General features: G+C 41.0%; 1 protein-coding gene across 2 annotated transcripts in view; it reads left to right on the forward strand.

Annotated features, from left to right (window-relative positions):
- bcar3 (BCAR3 adaptor protein, NSP family member) overlaps nucleotides 1–23116 on the forward strand; it is a 97118-nt gene that overhangs the window by 12298 nt on the left and 61704 nt on the right. The window contains exon 1 of one of the 2 annotated variants that reach the window (XM_061779698.1): nucleotides 11992–12189. The exons of the other annotated variant lie outside the window; for it this stretch is intronic. The gene's annotated coding sequence lies outside the window, so the exon portion shown is untranslated. Of the gene's footprint in view, nucleotides 1–11991; nucleotides 12190–23116 lie in introns of those variants that run through there. 2 annotated transcript variants of the gene reach the window in all.

A 23116-nucleotide genomic window follows, 5' to 3' on the forward strand; every position in this document is an offset into this window, starting at 1 on the left:
ATGATGTATGGGAATTAAATGTTTTCTTGTTTTCTTTTCAGATCGATTATTTTGTTTAAAATTACAAACCAAATTTCCAACCAAACCAAAAAACATTCCACCATCCTTGTGAAATCAGTTAATGCGGTTCCCAGGCGGCTTGAGAAACTGCTGGCTAATGCTGGCGCCCATATCAAATTTTAAATAAAACTACATGCAATAAAATTTCTTCGGATGTTCATTTCCTGTAATAATTACAGTTCAGAAATAAATTACAAGTACTTAAAAATAGGGAGTTACTTTTCAATCACCCTATATATATATATCTGTTTTAGACACTGACACAACATCTCAATTGAACTGTAGTCATCTGGAGACACTGGTAGCTATAACTGTGTGTCATCTGCGTAGCTATGATAGTCAAAATTAAAGTTCTTAAGAATTTGACCCAAGGGTAGCATATACAAGCTGAACAGGAGCGGTCCAAGAACTGACCCTTAATGGACCCCATAGGTCATTGCCATTCTATGAGATCGAACACTTCCAATGGTTACTAAATAACTCCTTTCCTCAGGTAGGACCTGAACCATTTAAGGACTGTTTAGTCTTACCCACTTAAACACCTGTTCAGCAGTATGTTATGATCCACCGTATCAAAGGCCGCACTGAGGTCCAACAAGACCAGAATTGACACCTTTCCCGAGTCAGTATTCAACCTTATATCATTTAGTACTTTGATAAGAGCAGATTCTATACTGTGAGTCCATTTAACTTCAAGAAATTGCTGAGTTGATTAAAAATAACTTTCTCAACAATCTTGGCTATGAACGGGAGATTTGAGATGGGTCTATAGCTTGCTAACATGGAAGCGTCCATTGTTCTATTTTTTAGCAGAGACTGAATGGCAGCTACTTTAAGAGCTTTAGGAAACTCGCCTGACTGAAGTGAGCAATTGAATATTTGCTGCAAATCAGCGAGCACAAACTTTGCAATAGCTTTGAAAAAGTCAGATGGCATTGAGTCACGATAGCTCGTTGATGGTTTTAGCTTCTGAATCGTTTTCTCTACAGTTTTTTGGTCAACTCTATCAAATTCTGACATTGTAATAGAGTTTTTCCTGGCTGGCTTCAGATGTAGTATCATTTTTATCATTTTGCTGATTTTATTTCTAATATTTAACCTGGTAGATTATATTTTTTTCACTAAAATAACAAGCAAATTCATTTCATTTATCTGCTGTTAGTAGTTCTGGAGCTATCTGATTCGGGGGTGTGGGGGAGTTGTGAGCTTGTCAACCACAGCAAACAGAGTGCGATTGTTGAAGTTCTTAATGATGATTTCAGAAAAGTGTTTCCGTGTAGCCCTAACTAACCTTTGGTTAAAATTACAAAGACTTTGTCTGTAGAGGTCATAGTCAATTTGGAATTTAGTTTTTCTCCACTTACGTTCTGCTTTCCTACACTTTGCTTAAGAGGTCTTTACCATCATTGTGCTCCTCCACGGTGTTCTAGGTCACCTCAAGATTGTCTTAGTTTTAATAGGAGCGACAGCATTGATGACATTTGAGATTTTACAGGGGAAATTATCCAAAACTTCATCAACTGTCTCATCATTCACAATTTGTGGCACAGCATAAACTCCATAAACTTAGTGGCAGTACGTTCATACCGCCACTAAGTTCAATACTTTTTCCCTGTGTCATTTCACATGATTACACACACATCTTATTTGTTCTACTTTCTTTGTATGTATGGATTACTGGGGTTGTTCCCAACATCTGGTGAAATGTTCATGTCAATAGCACGTTTGGAAATACAACCCCAATTCCAAAGAAGTTGGGATGTTGTGTTATAAAATTAAAAATGTTTTTATAAAATAAAAACAAAATAGAATGATTTGCAAATCATGTTCAACCTATATTTAACTGAATACACTACAAAGGCAATATATTTAATGTTCAAACAGATAAACTTTATTGTTTTTAGTAAATAATCATTAACTTGGAATTTTATGGCTGCAAGCAAAAATCTGGGTCAGGGTCATGTTTACCACTGTGTTACATCGCCTTTTCTTTTAACAACATTCAATAAACGTTTGGGAACTGAGTACGCTAATTGTTGAAGCTTTGTAGGTGGAATTCTTTCCCATTCTTGCTTTATGTTCAGCTTCAGCTGTTCAACAGTCCGGGGTCTACGTAATTGTATTTTACGTTTCATAATGCGCCACATGGCGGCACGGTGGGCGACTGGTTAGAGCGTCTGCCTCACAGTTCTGAGGAGTGGGGTTCAATCCCCGGCCCCGCCTGTGTGGAGTTAGCATGTTCTCCCCGTGCCTGCGTGGTTTTTCTCCGGGCACTCCGGTTTCCTCCAACATCCCAAAAACATGCATGAATTGGTGACTCTAAATTGCCCGTAGGTGTGAATGTGAGTTCGAATGGTTGTTTGTTTGTATGTGCCCTGCAATTGGCTGGTAACCAGTTCAGGGTGTACCCCGCCTCCTGCCCGATGATAGCTGGATAGGCTCCATCACGCCCGCGACCCTAGTGAGGAGAAGCGGCTCAGAAAATGGATGGATGGATGGATAATGCGCCACACATTTTCAATGGGAGACAGGTCTGGACTGCAGGCAGGCCAGTCTAGTACCCGCACTCTTTTACTACGAAGCCACGCTGTTGTAACACGTGCAGAATGTGGTTTGGCATTGTCTTGCTGCAATAAACAGCGGCGGCCATGAAAAAGACGTTGCTTGGATGGCAGCATATGTTTCTCCAAAACCTGTATGTACCTTTCAGCATTAATGGTGCCTTCACAGATGTGTAAGTTACCCATGCCATTGGCACTAACACTGCCCCATAAAATCACAGATGCTGGCTTTTGAACTTTGCATCCATAACAGTCCGGTTAGTTATTTTCCTCTTTGGCCCTGAGGACATGACGTCCACAATTTCCAAAAACAATTTGAAATGTGGACTCGTCGGACCACAGAACACTTTTTCACTTTGCATCAGTCCATCTTAGATGAGCTCAGGCCCAGAGAAGCTGGTGGCGTTTCTTGGTGTTGTTGATAAATGGCTTTTGCTTTCCATAGTAGAGTTTCAAGTTGCACTTACGGATGTAGCGGCGAGCTGTATTTACTGACATTGGTTTTCTGAAGTGTTCCTGAACCCATGTGGTGATATTATTTACATATTGATGTTGGTTTTTGATGCAGTGCCGCCTGAGGGATCAAAGGTCACGGGCATTCAATATTAGTTTTCGGCTTTGCCGCTTACATGCAGTGATTTCTCCAGATTCTCTGAACCTTTTGATGATGATATGGACCGTAGATGATGAAATCCCTAAATTCTTTGCAATTGTACATTGAGTAACATTGTCCTTAAAGTGTTCCACTATTTTCTCACGCACTTGTTCACAAAGAGGTGAACCTTGCCCCATCTTTGCTTGTGAATGACTGAGCAATTCAGGGAAGCTCCTTTTATACCCAATCATGGCACCCACCTGTTCCCAATTAGCCTGTTCACCTGTGGGATGTTCCAAACAAGTGTTTTATGACCATTCCTCAACTTTCTGTCTTTTTTGCCACCTGTCCCAGCTTTTTTGGAACATGTTGCACCCATAAAATTCTAAGTTAATAATTATTTACGAAATACAATAAGGTTTATCAGTTTGAACATTAAATATCTTGTCTTTGTACTGTATTCAATTAAATATAGGTTGAACAAGATTTCCCAATTATTGTATTCAGTTTTTATTTATGTTTAACACATCGTCCCAACTTCATTGGAATTGGGGTTGTATATTAGATGCTAGCACTTCTGCCTCACAGTTCTGAGGATCTGGCCTTGCCTGTGTGGAGTTTGCATGTTCTCCCCGTGCCTGCGTGGGTTTCCCCCTGGTACTCCGGTTTCCTCCCACATTCCTAAAACATGCATGGTAAGTTAATTGAAGACTCTAAATTGCCCGTAGCTCTGAATGTGAGTGCGAATGGTTGTTTGTTTATTTGTGCCCTGCAATTATCTGGCAACCAGTTCAGGGTGTACCCCGCCTCTCGCCCGAAGATAGCTGGGATAAGGAAGGAAGGAAGATAAGCGGTACAGAAAATGGATGGATGGATGGATGGCCCATGACCATACTTTGTAACACATCTCTTGCAAATATAACAAGATCCAAAAGCAGGACCGGCCCATGGCGTAAACATTTTATGCGGTTGTTCTGGGCCACAAGCACTAGGGGGATCCACATTAATTTCTGTGTTGCTAGCTCCACACCATAGATGTATCGTTACCGGTGTAAATTATCCAAAAGCTGCCGTAGTAGATTATATATTTAGCCGCATGCTAAATTAAAAAATCATTCAAATGTGTGACTCTCCTAGGCTGTCCAGATGTTATGATACAACAGATGAATGAAAGATGCAGTGGAACAAGTTATTTGGCGGGGTTACATGACACTCAAAGCAAATGATCCTGTGTGGCTTTGCAGGTTATCTGATGGGTATTCCAGCAAGCAGGTTATGTGTCGTAACTCGAGGACGTCCTGTATATATACAGTGATCCCTCGTTTTTCATGGTTAATGGGGACCAGAACCCCCCGCGAAAGGTGAAAAACCGCGAAGTAGGATTTGCCCCCCCCACCTAGGAATTTTCGTGTATGTGTATGTGGGTACCAGAATGTTTAAAATATGGAAACAGTATTTATACTTTACATATTTGAGAGAAAGATTACAAGAGTACACCTATTTACTTAAATCTTTAATTATAAAACCTTATACAGTAATTAACATTCATCAACATTGCCTTCTGAGAGAGGCGAAGAGGCTTGTGTTGGTGGCGGAGGAGAAGCTCTCACTTGACTCGTAGAGGTTTTAGGTTCACTCGGAGACTCTTCTGCCGGAGGCGCTGATGGTGTAGCTGTGGTTTTACCTTGGAGAAAAACATGGTGATGGGTAGTTGTTGTCTTTTGTCTTTTGCTTCAAAATTCCTCTGTACAAGGACATAACCCCGTCTCTTATTACGCGGAGTTACCACACGTTTCGCTTCCTTATTGAAGCAGTTTTGCGGAGGTTTGCTTCCTCTTTCTTGATGTACCGCACTGTAGATTCATTCACGCCATAATGGTGTGCCACAGATGCATAACTTCTGCCCTCTTTGATCATATCTAAAAGTTTCACTTTTTCGCTGATGGTCTTCTTCTTCTTCCTCTTGGGCGCCCCGGGGGAAGCTTTCGCAGGGGCACAGCGCTTAGGTGGCATTGTAAGGGCTTAACAAATCAAAAAACGTTATCGCTTAAACAAAAAAAGTTATCACGAACACAACACTAAGATACAGTATGCGAGACAGTCAACAGCGTGGACGAGACTGGCGAGACACAACAAGGGTAGATGCTGGGTTAGGCTGCGAGGATGCACAGCCAATCAGCTCACGGGATAAATCCACTCGTGCTCTCATTGGTCGCTCATGTCGCGCCGAGAACCAATCACACGCCTTGTATGAGTGGCCGTGGCATGTACAGTACAGGCATGTACAAAGCCTCTGAGTCAACTCATCTCTTTGTTTGGCATGCAGGGAAACCTTCTCTCTCGTGCATCAACATGAAACAACGCGTCTTTCCGCAATATGGCTGCTGTTATGGCTGTATTTTAAAAAACATTTTTTGATGAATATTTTGGAAAAACCCGTGAAGCACTGAAGCCACAAAACGTGAAGCGCGAAGTGCCGAGGGAACACTATATATATATATATATATATATATATATATATATATATAGTTGACGCATGCAGTGGTGAACGCTAATGAGTTATTGGTTATATTGTACTGAGTTGCCAGGACAGACACGTTTGCTGCTTTTCGACATTGCATCAGCAGCATCACTAAAGGGCCTATCCCAGCTGAATTAGTGTGAAAGTATGCATTTTACAGCCCCATTCTATACTGTTTTGATATACCATTTAATGTATGTATTTTTATGGTGGCATGTCTGGTGAGCACATCTGCCTTACAGTTCTGAGGACCCGGGTTCAAATCTGGCCTCGCCTGTGTGGAATTTGCATGTTTTCCCCATGCCTATGTGGGTTTTCTCCGGGTACTCCGGTTCAGAGGTGGGTAGAGTAGCCAAATATTGTACTCAAGTAAGACTACTGTTACTTGACAATAATGTGACTCAAGTAAAAATTACTCGAGTAAGAGTAAAAACTACAGAATGAAAAAAACTACTCAAGTACTGAGTAAATGGTGAGTAACTTCTGATTGTGTGCGGTCGTGTGATTTCCTTGTGTCGTTTGACTGATGAACTAGACTTTAAAGTCATTCGTGCTTAAATTGGATTGTAGCAATCAGCACCCAACGTGGAAGTATAATTAACCAAAATGCTCCATGTAACAGATGTAACAGAGTCAATGTAGGTTGATTGAGAACTAAAAATTGCCCATTGGTGTGAATGTGAGTGCGAATGGTTGTTTGTGGATATGTGCCCAGCAATTGGCTGGCGTCCAGTTCAGGGGTACCCTGCCTCTCAGCACGCCTGCGACCCTAGTGAGGATATGTTGTATGGAAAATGTATGTATGTATTTGTACACTATACAAATTGACAGCTATTTATTTGGTTATGTTTGTTGAACCAGAAGATGTTCACCCAGTATCCCATAAATCTTGTAGGTTACTTTGCTGTTGTGGAGGAAAGGCTCTCGAAGATAATTTCCTCTGTACCAGGGATAGACTTGTCAAGATGACCTGTGGTTAATTCTATGTGTACTGTATGTACTGTAAATATCATCCTGAGGCCATTTGTGTGTATCGGTACCACAGACGAGGTCAACAACATTCTGGTGTAATCTAGCTTCTGTCAAAACAGAGTAGATCCAGTCCCTGGAATTAGACAAAATTGAGATATTATGAGCCAGAACACTGACATCTGTCCACTGCTGTTTTATTTTTCAAAAGTCCTGTTTCTTTACACACTGCTATAAATGCAATTTGCACACATTTTAAATTGGCTTTCAAGTTTCCCTGTGACCCTGACTGGGTGTTTGTGAATGTATGGATGGATAATTACATTATTATAAGCACTACAGTGATTATCTAATTATGTTAAAACATTTAGGAAAACATCTTAAATGTTTTTTGAGTTGAAATGTTATATGTATAATTTGAAGAGTGTCTATGAAGGACTATCATGCAAAAAATTAGGATACATACAAAGTTTCTGTGCAATACCCTTTCACAAAGGGTCTTGATTGTTTCACCATTGGTTGTGTGCTCTTGCTGTGCAGAATTAGATTATTTCATCATTGGAATCCACGGATGGCATGCGCCAACCAAGCAGTACAAGGAAGTTTGCATGAGTCATGATAAGAGAGGAAACTCAGAAGATCAGCTCTGGACTTTGGTAAACTTATCCTGATGCTGTGAAGCAAGAGGAATGAGGAGTGGCCAGTTTGTTGTTTACACGGAACACTTTTCTGATTGAAAACATGCTTTGATAGCACAAGGATGTTCACACAGCATATTTCCAAGGCAACGCATGCAGGGTGGAGGAGGAACGGGTGTGTGGGAGATGGGGAGTGAATGTAACAAGGGGGGAGGAGAGGAAGTACCATAGGGGTGAGGATTAAATTTAGGAGGTACAGTATACATGTAGTGCCATGTAGAGTGTATCCAATAGAGATGCAACTGGAATGGCATCAGAAATGACTCTTACAACACTCATTAGCCACAATATTTGCCTTGGAGATCTGGGATGCAGCACAGTGAGTGACTGGTTAGCACATCTGCCTCACAGTTCTGAGGACCCGGGTTCAAATCCGGCTTCGCCTGTGTGGTTGTTTGCATGTTCTCCTCGTGCCTGCGTGGGTTTTCTCCGGGTACTCCGCTTTCCTCCCACATCCCCAAAACATGCATGGTAGGTTGATTGAAGACTCTAAATTGTCCGTAGGTGTGAATGTGAATGCGGATGATTGTTTGTTTACATGTGTCCTGCGATTGGCTGGCGACCAGTTCAGGGTGTACCCCGCCTAGGCTCCAGCACGCCCGCGACCCTAGTGAGGATAAGGATGGAAGGTGTACCCCGTTGTGCCTATACTTGACACTGTAAGGGATGTATAAATGTATTTACCAACAATATATTGAGGCAGCACCGTGGATTAATGGTCAGTATGTATTTCTCATAGTTCTGAGGTTTAGGGTTCAAATCTCAGCTCTGGCCTTCAGTGTGTAATTTTCATCTTCACACTCACCAATTTTTCTCATCATGGTTTCCGAAACCACATTAGAAGTTTGTTTCCTCACATTATTTTAGTATTGAGCATTTGTTTACCCTTCAGGGCCAACATAGGTGACAATAATAATGGCTGTGGCCATGATGGACAGGGACCTTTAAGCAAGCAGGAGAGGGCGGTGCAAAGTGAGAAGCATGATAGTCGTGAAAACGACTACTACCAATTTTAATACATATTTTTTTTACTTCTTTTAAAGTGTTGCTGCAGGACGGCGGAGTAGTTGTGAGCACATATTCGTTTTGGTGGAGAGGTTCTGGGTTTGAATTTAGGCTTGATGCATCTTCTCCGCGGTCATCTGTGGGTTTTCTTTGGGTGCTCTGGCTTCCTTTTTCCACACAGAAAAAATATACTAGCTCCAATAAAGCCATAATACTTTTGGTTACCCTGCTATTTAAAATGAAGTCATAACACTTGCTCTTTCACTGACTTAATTGTTTGAAAAGCACTTGTGCCCTTAGTTTCTGAAAAGAAATGACTCAGTGAGGCTTTGTGCCAATATGTTGAGGCCTATATGTCAAAGTGCCAAAGGAGGGCTTGGCCTAAAGTCGCACATTAACAGGAAGTACAGGAAACTGCTGTAATGGTGTGAGCATCCTACTCATACTACCGGGTGATTGAAAAGTAACTCCCTATTTTTAAGTACTTGTAATTTATTTCTGAACTATAATTCTTACAAGAAATGAACATGAGAAGAAAGTGTATTGTGTGGAGTTTTATTTAAAAGTCGACATGGGCGCCAGCATTAGCCACCAGTTTCTCAAGCCGCCTGGCAACCGCATGAATTGATTTCACAAGGAACTCTTGTGGGATGGCAGACATAACTTCTTGTATTTGCCCTTCAAGTTCTTCCAAAGTCATTTGTTTTGGTAGAATAGACTTGCTCCTTTAATAATGGAACATACACAAAACAATTGAGAAAAATATTACAACATATGAATAAATGATAAGTATTTTAAAATAGGGAGTTACTTTTTAATCAACCTGTATACGTGTAAAAATGCAAGGAAATAATATTTTAGTGTTCAGACTTTTCTCAAATTAAGGTTAAAGCCTTGAACTTGCGGTGTGCAATAAATCCTAGATCAAGCATGAAAGGTCTAAAAATACGGAGTTAGAGTCTATGCGAAGGACATGTCTGTCTGTGCGTCACGTTTTTTTTCTTCCCCATCCATTTTCTATACCGGTTATCCTCATTAGGTTCCCGTGTGAGCTGGCACCTATCCCAACTGACTTTGGACGAGAGGCAGGGTACTCCCTGAGCTGGACTCCAGCCAATCACAGGGTGTATATAGACAAACAAGCATACACACTCACATTGACACCAAAGGATAATTTAGAGTTTTCAATTAATTTAAGAAACGTGATGGGGGAAGCCAAAGTACCCAGAGAAAAGCCACGCAAGTGCAGAGAGAACATGCAAACTGTGAGGCAGATGTGCTAACCACTCGTTCACTGTGCATTCTTTTAATTGTTTTGTTTAAATGATAGCATAACAAGATATCCCTTAACTACCTTACATGGCAGGCACGACCCTCCAGGTCGGCACTGTCAACGAGAAACTGTTCTCCATTGCCTTAGCCGGTTAAACAAAGTTAAAAAAAATTTTTTTTTTAATTATTCCTAATATTATTATTTATTATTTATTAATCTCAATACAAATATGCTTCTCTGTTGTTTATAATGACTTCAATAGAATTTATTATAAAATGATGTATCCCATGAGGCGGCACGGTGGCTGACTGGTTAGAGCGTCAGCCTCACAGTTCTGAGGACCCAGGTTCAATCCCTGGCCCTGCCTGTGTGGAGTTTGCATGTTCTCCCCGTGCCTGCGTGGGTTTTCTCCGGGCACTCCGGTTTCCTCCCACATCCCAAAAAAAAAACATGCATGAATTGGAGACTCTAAGTTGCCCGTAGGCATGACTGTGAGTGCGAATGGTTGTTTGTTCCTATGTGCCCTGCGATTGGCTGGGCAACCAGTTCAGGGTGTACCCCGCCTCCTGCTCGATGACAGCTGGGATAGGCTCCAGCACGCCCGCGACCCTAGTGAGGAGAAGCGGCTCAGAAAATGGATGGATGGATGGATGTATCCCATGAGATTTATTTGGAATCCCCCCTTTATGAATGTGTAATTCACAAACTGATGAAGATGTATGTGTAATGTTTCTGGAGAAACCGAGCTAGGTGGGGATGGTGATTCCAACCTGAATCACCATAAGGGTTCCTGGAAGTACCACCCTCCCACGCAGAAAAATGGCAGGTATTTTTTAGCATGTCTGCATGAAATCACATGTAAAAGATGCTCAGTAATAAGGACTCAAGTTCTCTTTAGTTATTTCTACTTCACACCACTTTTTACTGAAGGAGGAACTCCATCATGTTTTATGCTTCCTGAAGCATTTTTCACTTTGTTTTGCCAGGCTTTCACTGCAGCCACCTTCACTTGCTGCTTGTTTGTGGGACTTACTACCTTCACTTTTGGCATCAGTGAAAAGCATATTTCATTGGGTTGACATCAGGCTGTCTGTCTTCTGTCTTCGTAGTTGAATAATCTTTCATTGACATTGCCATCTGATCGGTTTTCTAGCATTTGGTTGAATGTGAGCAGAAAGTATAGCCCTATACACCTTACTTTTTATCTTGTTGATTCTGTAAGCACTGCCGTCATGATGAACAACATACTGTTGTATGCTAAACGGTTCCTTTCATTCCCTATACTTTTCTAATCCATGACATTAAAGTTGTCCTTGGTTTTATCAGTCCAGAGAATCTGATTCCGGAACATGATAACTGTCTTTTGATGTACGGTTGTCATGAACGGAACAGAGGATAGGACCCAAAAATGCACGAAAACGTGAGGCAAAAAGATGAAGATGCTCTCAGGAGCAGGTGTGTACGAGACAGGGGGAAAAAAACAACTGGAACACACACCCATGACAACGGTATAGTTTGGAAAAGTCTAATTTGGCTTATACGTTACAATTTTGTAACCAAATGTACAGTATTTGCTGTATGATTGCCTTGCAGTGTTAGGTTGGTTGTATTTTCTTAAAGAAAACACACACACACACGCCTAAACACTCTCACGTCTACGTGTTATCAACTCTAGACAATACAGAGGAATATGAGGACAAAGGAGAGAGTGTTGTCCTGGGGGTTAGTTCACACACACACACAGACACACACACGTAAATAGACGCTCATACTTGTAATGTAATAATGATTCCCTTGAAATTGTTTTAGTGGTTCCACTGTGAAATATAAATCACCCTGCCAATTTGAACGTCTTTGTGATGAGAATACACTTGGTGCTGACTAATGTAAGCTTAGTCAACACTGAGTCAAGTGGTTTAACTTCCTTGAGTGCACCCCACGTTGCTCAAACAGGCCCAAACCGTGTGTTTCTTTTTCATGTGTTGGCTGCACACGACAACATGAGGTCACAACTAAATCTTCTTGGAAGACCCGGCCATTTGTTGGTTGCGTGGGTGTAAGAGGTCCTACACAAAAAGGCTGAGAGCAATGAAATATGAGGCTGTGCAGGCAACACAGAGATGAAGAGATGAGAGGAGAGAGAGTGGGGGGTGTACAGGGGAGTTTTGTTCAGTGCTGGGGGGGCAGGAGTTGGTGGTGGGGCAGAGGGGTGGGGTGCAAGACGCAACTTGGATAAAAAAGAAAGAAAGAAACTCCCCCTGCACAGTAGATAAGGAGGGGGTCGTGTGCTCACAAATCACTCCCCACAGGGGGAAAGAGGAGGGCAGAGCTTGCCATAGAGCACCGCTACTTGTTGTTGCCTGTCTGAGGCAGCGTGAGAGTTGTTGTCATCCTGCCGCTCCGCTAGTCGCTCATTCAATCAAAATATGAGCCTTAAAAAGTGAGATCAAAGAATATAAAGACGGGTAAGAGCAACCTGTAGGAAAGGAGCCTGCTGCCAGTAACACGTAAGTTGTGTGTGCATGTACTGTTATCATGTGTGGGAATGAAGATGTTTATAGGGAATGTCATCTCCTCTTCAGGCTGTTTTAATCTTTTATTGTCACTGCTTAGAGAGGTTAATTCAGAAATTGCAAATATGACTCTGGGCTTCCGTGACAGTTTCTCTTGCAATTCCCAAATGAAACACATATTTCTTACGATAAGTGAGTTTTACCATGGGACTTATTGCAATAAGTGGGCATCCCAAGGCACTGGGTGTAGCTGTGGTTGAGTGAATTAGTAGTTTAAGCTGTGGAAGCCCCAGAAGGAAATAATTACTAGAAAAGACCTTGATCTTTATTTGTTTTCTTGTTTTACTTTCTTTGGGTTTATAAATTGTGGCTCAAATTTTAGAGTATGACTGTATTTTGTATGCTCACAGTTGCATTGTAGAGGGAGGAATGTCAATATGATTTTGTTTTTGAAAGCCTATGACCATATTAATTTGAAGTTAAGAAGGCTTGACTGTTTTATGCAGTTTTTTTGACAGGTTGAATGAATGTCCCTCAGAATAAAACTCTGGCCTCTCAGTTATGAGACCATATTGAAGAGCCACCCACGAGGTCTCGATGGAGATGGACATATGTGCATGTACGTGCGTGTGTGTGTGTGTGTGTTTGCTTTTGGCTGTAGTGGGATGAGGTGGTTGACTGGCCATCAACGCTGCTGCACTACTAAGAAGACCAACTGACTAACAACAACTTTCACATTTAAGTGCAAATTTGAGCCCCCCGCTATACGATACTCTGTATAATTTCACGTAAGCATCTATTTGACTTCACGGAACTATATTTAAAGTGATTGTTATTTGGTGAATGGGCATCTCCTAAATGGAAATGGCACAACGAAGTGGCAAAAGACTGTAGCGAGTTGTGTTAGCAATATCAGGGGAAACGACATGACATTTACATGTTTTTTTTTTACATTTTAAAATGATCTTTATCTTTGCTCTTATTAGCATTGGAAAAAAACTATTGCCAGCATTTTAATCTAAACATCAAATTTACCCTCTAAATCCCGATTTATTGTTCGTGATAACTAATGAATGACTTCCGAATCAGAATTGAATCGTTACTCCTTACACTATTCCGAAAAAAAAATAGAGATGTCATAGTCAAACGAATGAAAAATCCAATTTGATTATTTGAAAACAATCTATTGAACAAGAACGAGCGTAGGGTGGTGCGTTTTGGCTGCAGCTTCTCCATCTGGAAAGTTTTGTCGTTTTAGTTTTGAAATGGCTTACTTTAACCAGATTCCATCGCCATACTGTAGTCAAAGGTAGAACCAGGGTTGGTTTTACTGTAAATCCTCTTTGACTGGGACCAGCTCCCTCCTTTTGAGCTAGCTAGATAGCGAGCTAGCTGGTTGGCGTAGCTGGCTAGCTCTCGTCATCTGCCACTCTGTGTTGGATCCTCTCCCATTGCCACGGTTGCCGTCCTTCTCCAGCGATGGCTGCTTTCTGAGTTTGGTTGTGCCGCTGCCATGAACATCCATGCAGCTCCCCGGGGTCGGGTATAGTCGGGTATTACATTTAAAATGTAATAACGGAATAACCGGCCAGTAACCTAATAAAAGTCCTGAACCTATAATGTCCACTACATTTTGCGATAGCTTGAAAGGCTGAGGAGCAGCAGACGCGGCTCGAGATTATGCTAGCCATCAAGTTAAATAGACAAATACATGGAGAGCGGGAGAGACAAACGGAGAGTATGCATTTTCACAGTTATATCCAAATATAAAAAGTTAAAGTTGTATTAGTATATTATTGTGTTATGGGCTCCATTATTAGATTTGCAAAGATTGATTGATTGATTGATTGATTTATTTATTTTTTTACTGGGCCATCAATATAATAACCAGCCAATAACCTAAAGTTTTTACATCATTGGCTAAAAGTTATAACGTTATCGGTTCAGGGCCTTTATTACGTTATAGGCCAGTTATTACGTAATGGGCCTATTACAATTTAAAACGGGTGAATTTATGATGTTATGCACGTTATTACGTTATGGGCTTCTACACACCTCCATCTGCAGAGTTCATCGTCTCAGTGAAGGGATGCACAGAAACTGCGCGATAAGTCAAAATGGCGTTGGCTATAAACACAGGCTAAAAAAAGTGAAATATTTTTTATGTTTTGAAGTAAATGTCAGTATAAAGTAGTATGATATTCTAAAGTTCGTTGTGATTCAAGTCCCAAAATTCTGATTTAGTTGATTGCTTTTTCGGGCCCCCTCGAATCTCAATTCGAGTCATCAACAATTTGTCCACCAAGGGCACACATAGAGACAGACAACAATTCACTGTCACACTGGCACTGAGTGGGTAGTGAACCCACGCTGCCAGCACCGAAGTCAGGCGAATGTACGGTACTACACCATCAGTGACTGAGGTTTCAAATTGTTTCATGAATTAACCAGTAGGGTCAAGTACAAGGGATAGATCTAAAGAAACAGATCGAGTGGCATTTTGTTGGAGTTTTTCCATTTGAATGTAACAAGCAATGAAGTACTGTATAATGGTATTGATTTAGCTTCACAAAATAGGCTTCTAGTGGCAACAAGGAAGAATCTTTGCACAATGTTGAGTGCGTGAGTTTGTGTGTGTGTGATAGAGAGTTTAGGCAAGGTTCACATGTAAGTTAAATGGCAACTACTGCTGTGGGATTTAATAACAGCCACATTAATATAACACAGACACACATACACACTAGTGGGCCCACATACTGAAGAGCGCAGTAGGACACCTCTCTCTGTCGACAAACAAAGGCTCGCTCTGAGCCACAGTCATGTGACAGTTGTTCCCATTGTTCACTTCAGGCCAGGGGTGGTTTGACTAATGCACTTGTCTGCAGTGTGTGTGTGTGTGTGTGTGTGTGTGTGTGTGTGTGTGTGTGTGTGTGTGCGTGCGCATGTTTTTGCGTGTATGCCAAAGCAGGAAGACACTTTTAGCCAGCCAGAGGAAACCCCTTATTCCCAAGCATGTTCTTGTTTGTGTTCGTCTTCCCTATTGTGTTATGTTGGGTTTGTGTATTCAGAGCATTTGCATGTTATAGATTTACCCCCATTTAACACATATAACATTGTGATGTGGTTCTAATTCTCGCTCTATATTCCAAATGGCTAAAGACACAGTGGGCACCTGTGAAATAAATCTGTAAAACCTCCTGATGTGTTTTGTATACCCCCATATTATGAAACTACAAGAATATTAATTGTGACATTCCCTCTTCTTCATCACTGATTTTTAGATAGGAGACTTTAGATAGGAGAGTGGCTTTGAGTAAGAATTGTAATAGTGCGAGAGAAATTCTTATAGTCTTGTTTTATTGCAAGTAATCCTCTATAATGAGCTGCCTGCTGTCTAAATGTTTACACTGCTATTTCCTCTTCCTGTTAATGTGGAATTGTTTCCCACCCAATGCTGTGTCTACTGTGTATGCCTTTTTTTTTTTTTTTTTTTTTTTCAAAAATAAGACCTTCAATCGATGTTTACCCGAGTTAACATGTTTTGTCAAAGGTTTCATTAGTTATCAAGTGAAAGGAGCTACTAGTACTGCAGACGGTGTTGCAGTGTTTTTAAGAATAAGAGGAGTTACGTGCTAGAAGGATAGCTGATATGATGACCTGTAATTCCAATGGGGCCCCCAATGCCAAAACCACTCATGGCCATACACTACATGGAGGACTGAAAATCTGCCTCAACCAGGAAGGGCCATAAAGCATACTTTGGCAAAGTGCATAGTGGAATTTATTGTGAGCTGTCTTATCATGAAGTATGTGATTATTCATTCTGAATTATTCTTAAACATTATAGTAGATCGTCTGACAAGTTATTTTGATCCTGAAAGTCATATTGAAATGAATTATGTATTTCACATCTTGGCTGAGGCCCTTCGGTGAGGAGTTTGCATGTACTCCCCATTCTTGCATAGATTTCTTCTTGGCACTTGGTCTTCCTCACACATTCCCAAAAACATGCATGTAGCATAAGTGGAGATGAAATTGTCAATAGGTGTGAATGTGAATGTGAATGTAAATGGTGATTGCAATTGACTAGGAATTGGTGCAGCGTGTACTCCGCCTCTTGCCCAAAGTCAGTTAGAATAGCTTCCTTCTCACCCGTGACCCTAATGAGAACAAGCAGTATCGAAAATGGATGGATGGCATTTCAAACTGAGTTCAAGTTTTTCAATATTAGGAACTCTCATTTTATTTGATATTTATTTATTTGATCATCTGATAAAATGTACTTATTAAAATTTAATGCATATATAACATTGCCATTGGTGGCTGAGGACTCCAAATGTTCAGAGCTCCGCCCCTGCGTTAGATACCTAATTTCATTTATTTTATTGATGTATTACTGTATGCTTTCATAGATATAGGACATGATACATGTGTGTGGGTGTGTGTGTGTTGGGTAGTATTAGAACAGATGTAGTGAAGATATCATTTGCATGAAAAACAGAAATAAATAAACATTAGAGGGCATGGCAGGTCAATGAAAGGAAGATGTGGTGAAGTCAATGGAGAGCTGACATTATGATGGATAGCACCGGACCCTTCAGGGGGTGTCAGTAAGGGGCAAGATAAATTCGGCAAAGTGAATTAGATTAAGTGAAATAAGTTGTGTGAGAATGCTGTATAATGGCTAGAAATTAGGCCAAATTAAAACTTTCACTCAAGTTGAAAATTAAAAACAAGATTGACCTAAACATATATGTTCTTGAGAGGTGAATGTCTTTGTATTCAGTCAGCGATAGTCCATCCTTTCTTCCCTAAAGAAGGGATGTGTGTCTAACAGATGGTCAGGGCCACACAAATTCACAGACACACACAGCTGACCATCCCTTGAGGTCTTATAATAGGTCCTCCTGTAGTCGTTGTGCCCCTCACAGGAATCCCCGCTCTGACCCAGCTGCCTCAGCTGGACCTGAATTGGTTTTATAGTGGTTTTTGTGTGTGTAAAAACTTTGCTTGTCATGCTGAAAAGGCCTGGAGTGGTCAGCTGTGCCTGCGTTTGCATTTTATTTGTCATCATCATTTCAATAGAAAGGCTCAAAGACCCCCTGCAGCTCTCTTTCCTGTTGGGATGCTGTAGTTGAAGGGGCCGTTTACACATGATCACTTTTAACTAAAACATATTTACCAATTATTTAAAAACTCCCTAGAGCAGGTACTAGACGCCACATTCATTCAATAATGGGACACGGCTGTTGTCTTCTTTGTGCCGCTCAAGGTAATGAGATTGATAATAACTTCTTCAGCAAAGTGTACATTAACTATGACCAGCATGACAGTACTCCCATAACTCGAATTCACAACCCAAGTATACTATCCATCCATCCATTTTCTGAGCCGCTTCTCCTCACTAGGGTCGCGGGCGTGCTGGAGCCTATCCAAGTATACTACAGAATAAAAAAAAAAAAATACGCTTTTGGATAAGACTGGGAGAACAAGCTTTTGGTCAACGGTAATAACACTTTGGGCTCTATTTTCGCTCAGAATTCTCGCTCAGCGCGTTTGCCAATTTGGCAGACCAATCTGCGCCAAGCTGGACATACCGACACGAGGGTGTGTTCTTTGACGTGGCTGAAAGTCGGTCTAAACTTCTCACACCATGTCACTAGGTCTAACGCGGTCTTGGTGAATTTGATCGCCGCACAGGTAGACAGATATGGAAGCTCCACGGGTATGTTATTATTCTTATTGTTGTTATTATCAACATCACTATTAATATTTTGAAAACCATCCCAAATGGGGGGCACACGGACGATTGGGGATGGGGATAGATACAAAGAGGTTCGTGGACATATTTAATTTGCCAGTGGTTATCATCATCTCATATTGTTTTTAATAAGGGTACCCACTCACATTGTTTGATGCCACACCGGCCAAGAGCAGTGACAATGCACAGATTTCTGCGATTACACATCGTCCTCCTCCCCACAGAGACGTCTCCATGCGTGATTGTAAGTGCGCAACATTTAAAGGGAATGAGTGGAGCCACTTTGATTGGACAAGATTGAAGTTGGCTGTGCTAGCGCCCTCAACAGCACAGACGTGCCTTTTTTAAATATGCTGGCTTGCACCTGTCTTCGAAATTACCAATACCTGGTCTAACACGTGCAGATTTACGCTGCCCAACGTGCCGGATTTATCCCGCCGACGCAAATAGAGCAGTTGTTGCGAATTACCGTGTTGTAATTTTTCATAGGGTCATGTGAACAGGGATCATTTTGGCATAATGAATTACTGTATCTGTTTGCAAAAAATGTCACCCACAAAGAAAAATCTCACATTTTTACTAGCCGTTGTGTTAATATTCCCGAATAGAGGACGCAATATCACACAGTAAGTAGTTTCTGAGCTCTCTTTACTTGCTATTAGATGGTGAAAACTGAACTGTACAGCATGGAAGCAAAGCTCATACCAGCACTGCACCAAACTCTGATGAGTAGCATTAGTTTAGGGGTGCTGGTCCACCAATATTTTATTTTTGCCCACTTAACTGGGTGATTCAATGTTGCCGTGACAATGATAAAGATGTTATTGTTCTTAACCAAGACACTGTGCAAACAAATTAGGGATGGTCAAAATCTTAGTTTTTTTTGTCTTTTATCAGGATTATGTTATATTAAAATAATAATAATAATAATTAATTTCCGGGCGACACGGTGGCCGACTGGTTAGAGCGTCAGCCTCACAGTTCTGAGGAGCGGGGTTCAATCCCCGGCCCCGCCTGTGTGGAGTTTGCATGTTCTCCCCGTGCCTGCGTGGGTTTTCTCCGGGCACTCCGGTTTCCTCCCACATCCCAAAAACATGCATGAATTGAAGACTCTAAATTACCCGTAGGTGTGAATGTGAGTGCGAATGGTTGTTTGTTTGTATGTGCCCTGCGATTGGCTGGCAACCAGTTCAGGGTGTACCCCGCCTTCTGCCCGATGATAGCTGGGATAGGCTCCAGCACGCCCGTGACCCTAGTGAGGAGAAGCGGCTCAGAAAATGGATGGATTAATTTCCGCATTAATTGACCAACATAATATAGTCAAATCCCCATACCTTATCATACCCTTGTTATTTCAGCTAAGGTTATTACAGATATCTGTTTTAACTGAATGAATATAATTATGTTAAATTTACAAGGAAGAAATATCCAAACAGTTAATAATGTCATATACTACTATGCAAGCTATTTTAGTTGTCTAATTCAACTATATATATGCATATGGTTGACATGGGACCCACAGAATCTTACCATCCCTTCTAATCAACCATTATGTCTGGAAACTGATGATATTTTGGTGTGTCCAGGATGATGAAGCTCTGCATGATGAGTGTTCCAAGCTGAAAATAGTACATAGTGTACTCATCATCATGCAGGAGCGGAATTTATCAAGAACACTCAGTTTTCCATCAGTGCCAAACAGTCCTGTACATTTTGTTGCCTGCATAATTTATCAACTGACAGAACCCAGTGAGGATAAATAAAGTAATGGTGTTTTTTTCCCCATCACACTTGTACTAAATTAAATGTTAACACTGTGTGGCCCTGGTGTCAAACTCAAATTCACAGTGGGCCAAAATTCTAAATTGGGATAAAGTCACGGGCCAAATATTTATTTAAAATTGACTGTGATTGTGCATGTTTTCTGTTCTCTCCAGATATAGAAATATTAAACCTTATCATATGAAAACAAACAAGTTTTGCTTCAACACTGAATCTGGATAAGCAAACTTTATTATTAGAAACATATGAGAAATCAAATTTGTGCTCAAATCAGTGGTTTTAGATTTAGATTTAGATTATTTTGTTGCTGTCTTTATGTTTTCGCATTTCTTTTTTAATGGAAATCTTTTTTCAAAATAACTCCTTCCAAAAAAATATTATAAAAATGTGATTTTAAGCGTTTTATGGAGCAATGCATGCTGGGAGCACATGGCTTCACAATTCTGCTGCATGCAAACTACAGTAACTGTCTGTGTGGCATCAAACAAAATCCCATAATGTAATCGAAACTGTAGCTAATTACTTTCAAATCACTTTCAAGTATGTGGTAAATAACTGTAAAATTTACAGGAATGTCTAACAGTGTATGGTCACACACAATAGTAAGTGTAGCTCTTTTGTGACTGGAATCATAGTGGTTTAAAATTGTAATCTCGCTGCCGCATGTCTAAAATTCCAGGGTTTATTCGAATCATTCTCTTTCATCACCACCCAGCGCAGACTATTTATAGAGCTCCAATTCAAAATGTTGAATTCATAAAGTCTTATACTGATAATTCCGATGAAAGCCATTGTTAAGTTATGTCTGTTTTCTCACAGCCACAGCAGTATGCCAAAGCATACTGTGCATTCAGATTAACATCCAATAAACACTTGAATCCGTTTAGCTTCCTTTAGAAATTGACTAGTGGACACAACATTAGAAACAAAGGCCTGTCTTGTTGTCATGTAATGATAGGAATGACCACCCTGCAGGGAATGTGTGCTTTATGTCCATGACAATGTGAAAGGGTGTGTGAAAGTATGGATAGCTACGCCGGCACCTGTTGTACTCATTCTCTTCATGTGTTCATAACATTTCTTGAATGAATGCTGTGCAGTGTGTGTGTGTGTGTGTGTGTGTGCGCGTGTGTCTATTACAGTTCAGATAACTGTGTCAGATAAATGAAGAAAAGCAGTCTTACAGCATAAGGCTTCTGTTTTACGTTACTTTGTTGACCCTCGGGTTGTTGAAAACTGTGTTCATATATTCATAGGTTCATATTTTCTCTCTGTATGTCTCTCTCTTGGCAGTAGGGTGAGATAGTTGTTAGCATGTCGCCGTCATAGTTCTGAGGGTTTGAATCTCAGCTTCAGGTTTCCTATGTGGGGTTTGGCGTTCTCCCTGTGCTTGCATGTTGATGTTTATTTTTTACGGTTTCCTCCGACATGCATGTTAGGTTCATTGAGGACTCTAAAATGTCGATAGGTGTGAATGTGAGTGCGAATGGTTGTTTGTCTATCTGTGCCTTGCGAGTGGCTGGCAACCAGTCCATGGTGTACCCTGCCTCTCACCCAAAGTCAGCTGGGATAGGCTCCAGCTATTTGTGATGTTAATGAGGGTAAGCAGTCTAGTAAATGGATGGATGGATTAACATTGACTATCAAAGGTCTCCCACCTAATGAGCACCTTAGCCCTAAAGAGCACCTGGTATTTTCTGCACTCTGAGTAAATCAACATGCCTGGTGACTATATGAGGAGATACAGAACAATATATGAATTATTGTCTTAGTCTCACCTCTTAATACTGTACATTCATTGTTCATTCTACCACATACTAGACAATTCTGTTCTTCCAACTTTGTGGGATCAGTTTAGGGCTGCCACAAATGGTTATTTTTATAGTCAACGAGTCACTGATTATTTTTGTGATTAGTCGACTATTCGGATCATATCGCTGGCGTCGGGCCAAAACCTCCTATGTACAAATTTGGTCAATTCCATATTTATAAGTCTAAATTTTGAAAGCTATCATTGGGCAGGAGGTGGGTTACACCCTGAACTGGTTGCCAGCCAATCGCAGGGCACATACAAACAAACAACCATTCACACTCACATTCACACCTACGGGCAATTTGGAGTCTTCAATCACCTACCACGCATGTTTTTGGGATGTGAAAGGAAACCGCAATGCCCGGAGAAAACCCACGCAGGCACGGGGAGAACATGCAAACTCCACACAGGCAGGGCCAGGATTTGAGCCCCGGTCCCCAGAACTGTGAGGCAGATGTGCTAACCAGTCGTACAGCATGTCGGCTGTGTAAAAGATAATTAAGATAATTTGTCACCTATTTTTCATCCAGATAGAACATGAAGAACAGTTTCTTATTTGCAATGTTGATCTGGTAATAATACATTTAACTTTTGATAAACTTTCCAGCTGCTGGTATAGCATTCCTGACATGGTTATACAGTGTATGGTAGGCCAAATTAAAATGAAGGTGATACTTTGGTTTTCAACATTTATAGCTGTAAATGTTTAGTGCACATTAATATGAAACCCAAAACTATCCAGCCATCCATTTTTGAACCGCTGATCCTCATTAGCGTCACCGGTGTGCTGGCACCTATCTTAGCTGACTTTGGGCGCGAGGCGGGATACACTCTGAACTGGTCACCAGCCGATTGCAGCCAAAACATTTTCAATGAACGTTACCCCCACCAATGTGGCTGCCACATAGGCACGTAGGCAACAGCCTGCTACAACGTATTCTTTTCTATTCATATATGTGGTTATAACGTTATATCAAACACATAACCTGTGTGGTAAGGCTAATGAAAATCATCATCGTTAGCCTTAAGCTAATGTTGACGTTTACAGCGTTAAGCAATTAGTTCACAGCCGTCGATGATAATATTATCTCCTAACTAGCCAAATAGCTTTCCAAGGTGACTGTCCCTCTTTGTCAGAAATTGAATCAGCCATAACATGTTTCCATTTTAGATGCTCGTGCATCACTGTCATTGCTCCCATGAGAGGCACATTATGTATCGCAGGTTTTGCATCGCATTCCTCTTCCGTATTTTGGGTGAACTGCTCAAACTTCAAGCTCAGTTGCTAACGTCGGTTAGTCGTAGTTCTTCCGGATAAGTCACACAGCGAACCCGGATGACCACTACTGTACATATGCGTCACGGCCAGAATGCAGACAACAGGCTTGCAGAGCAGCGGGATGATTCAAACACTTTTTAGAGAAAAATAAAGCTACAAAAAAAATAAACAAAGACATTGAATATTAAATCAATTGTCGACAATTTTGAGTAATCAGCTAATCTTGGCAGCCCTAGATCAGTTTGGGGAAGTTCTTGCTCTCTTCCAGTATGAATGTACTCCAATG

The sequence above is a fragment of the Phyllopteryx taeniolatus genome, chromosome 7, assembly GCF_024500385.1.
Source record: "Phyllopteryx taeniolatus isolate TA_2022b chromosome 7, UOR_Ptae_1.2, whole genome shotgun sequence".
In the NCBI taxonomy this organism is placed as follows: Eukaryota; Metazoa; Chordata; class Actinopteri; order Syngnathiformes; family Syngnathidae; genus Phyllopteryx; species Phyllopteryx taeniolatus.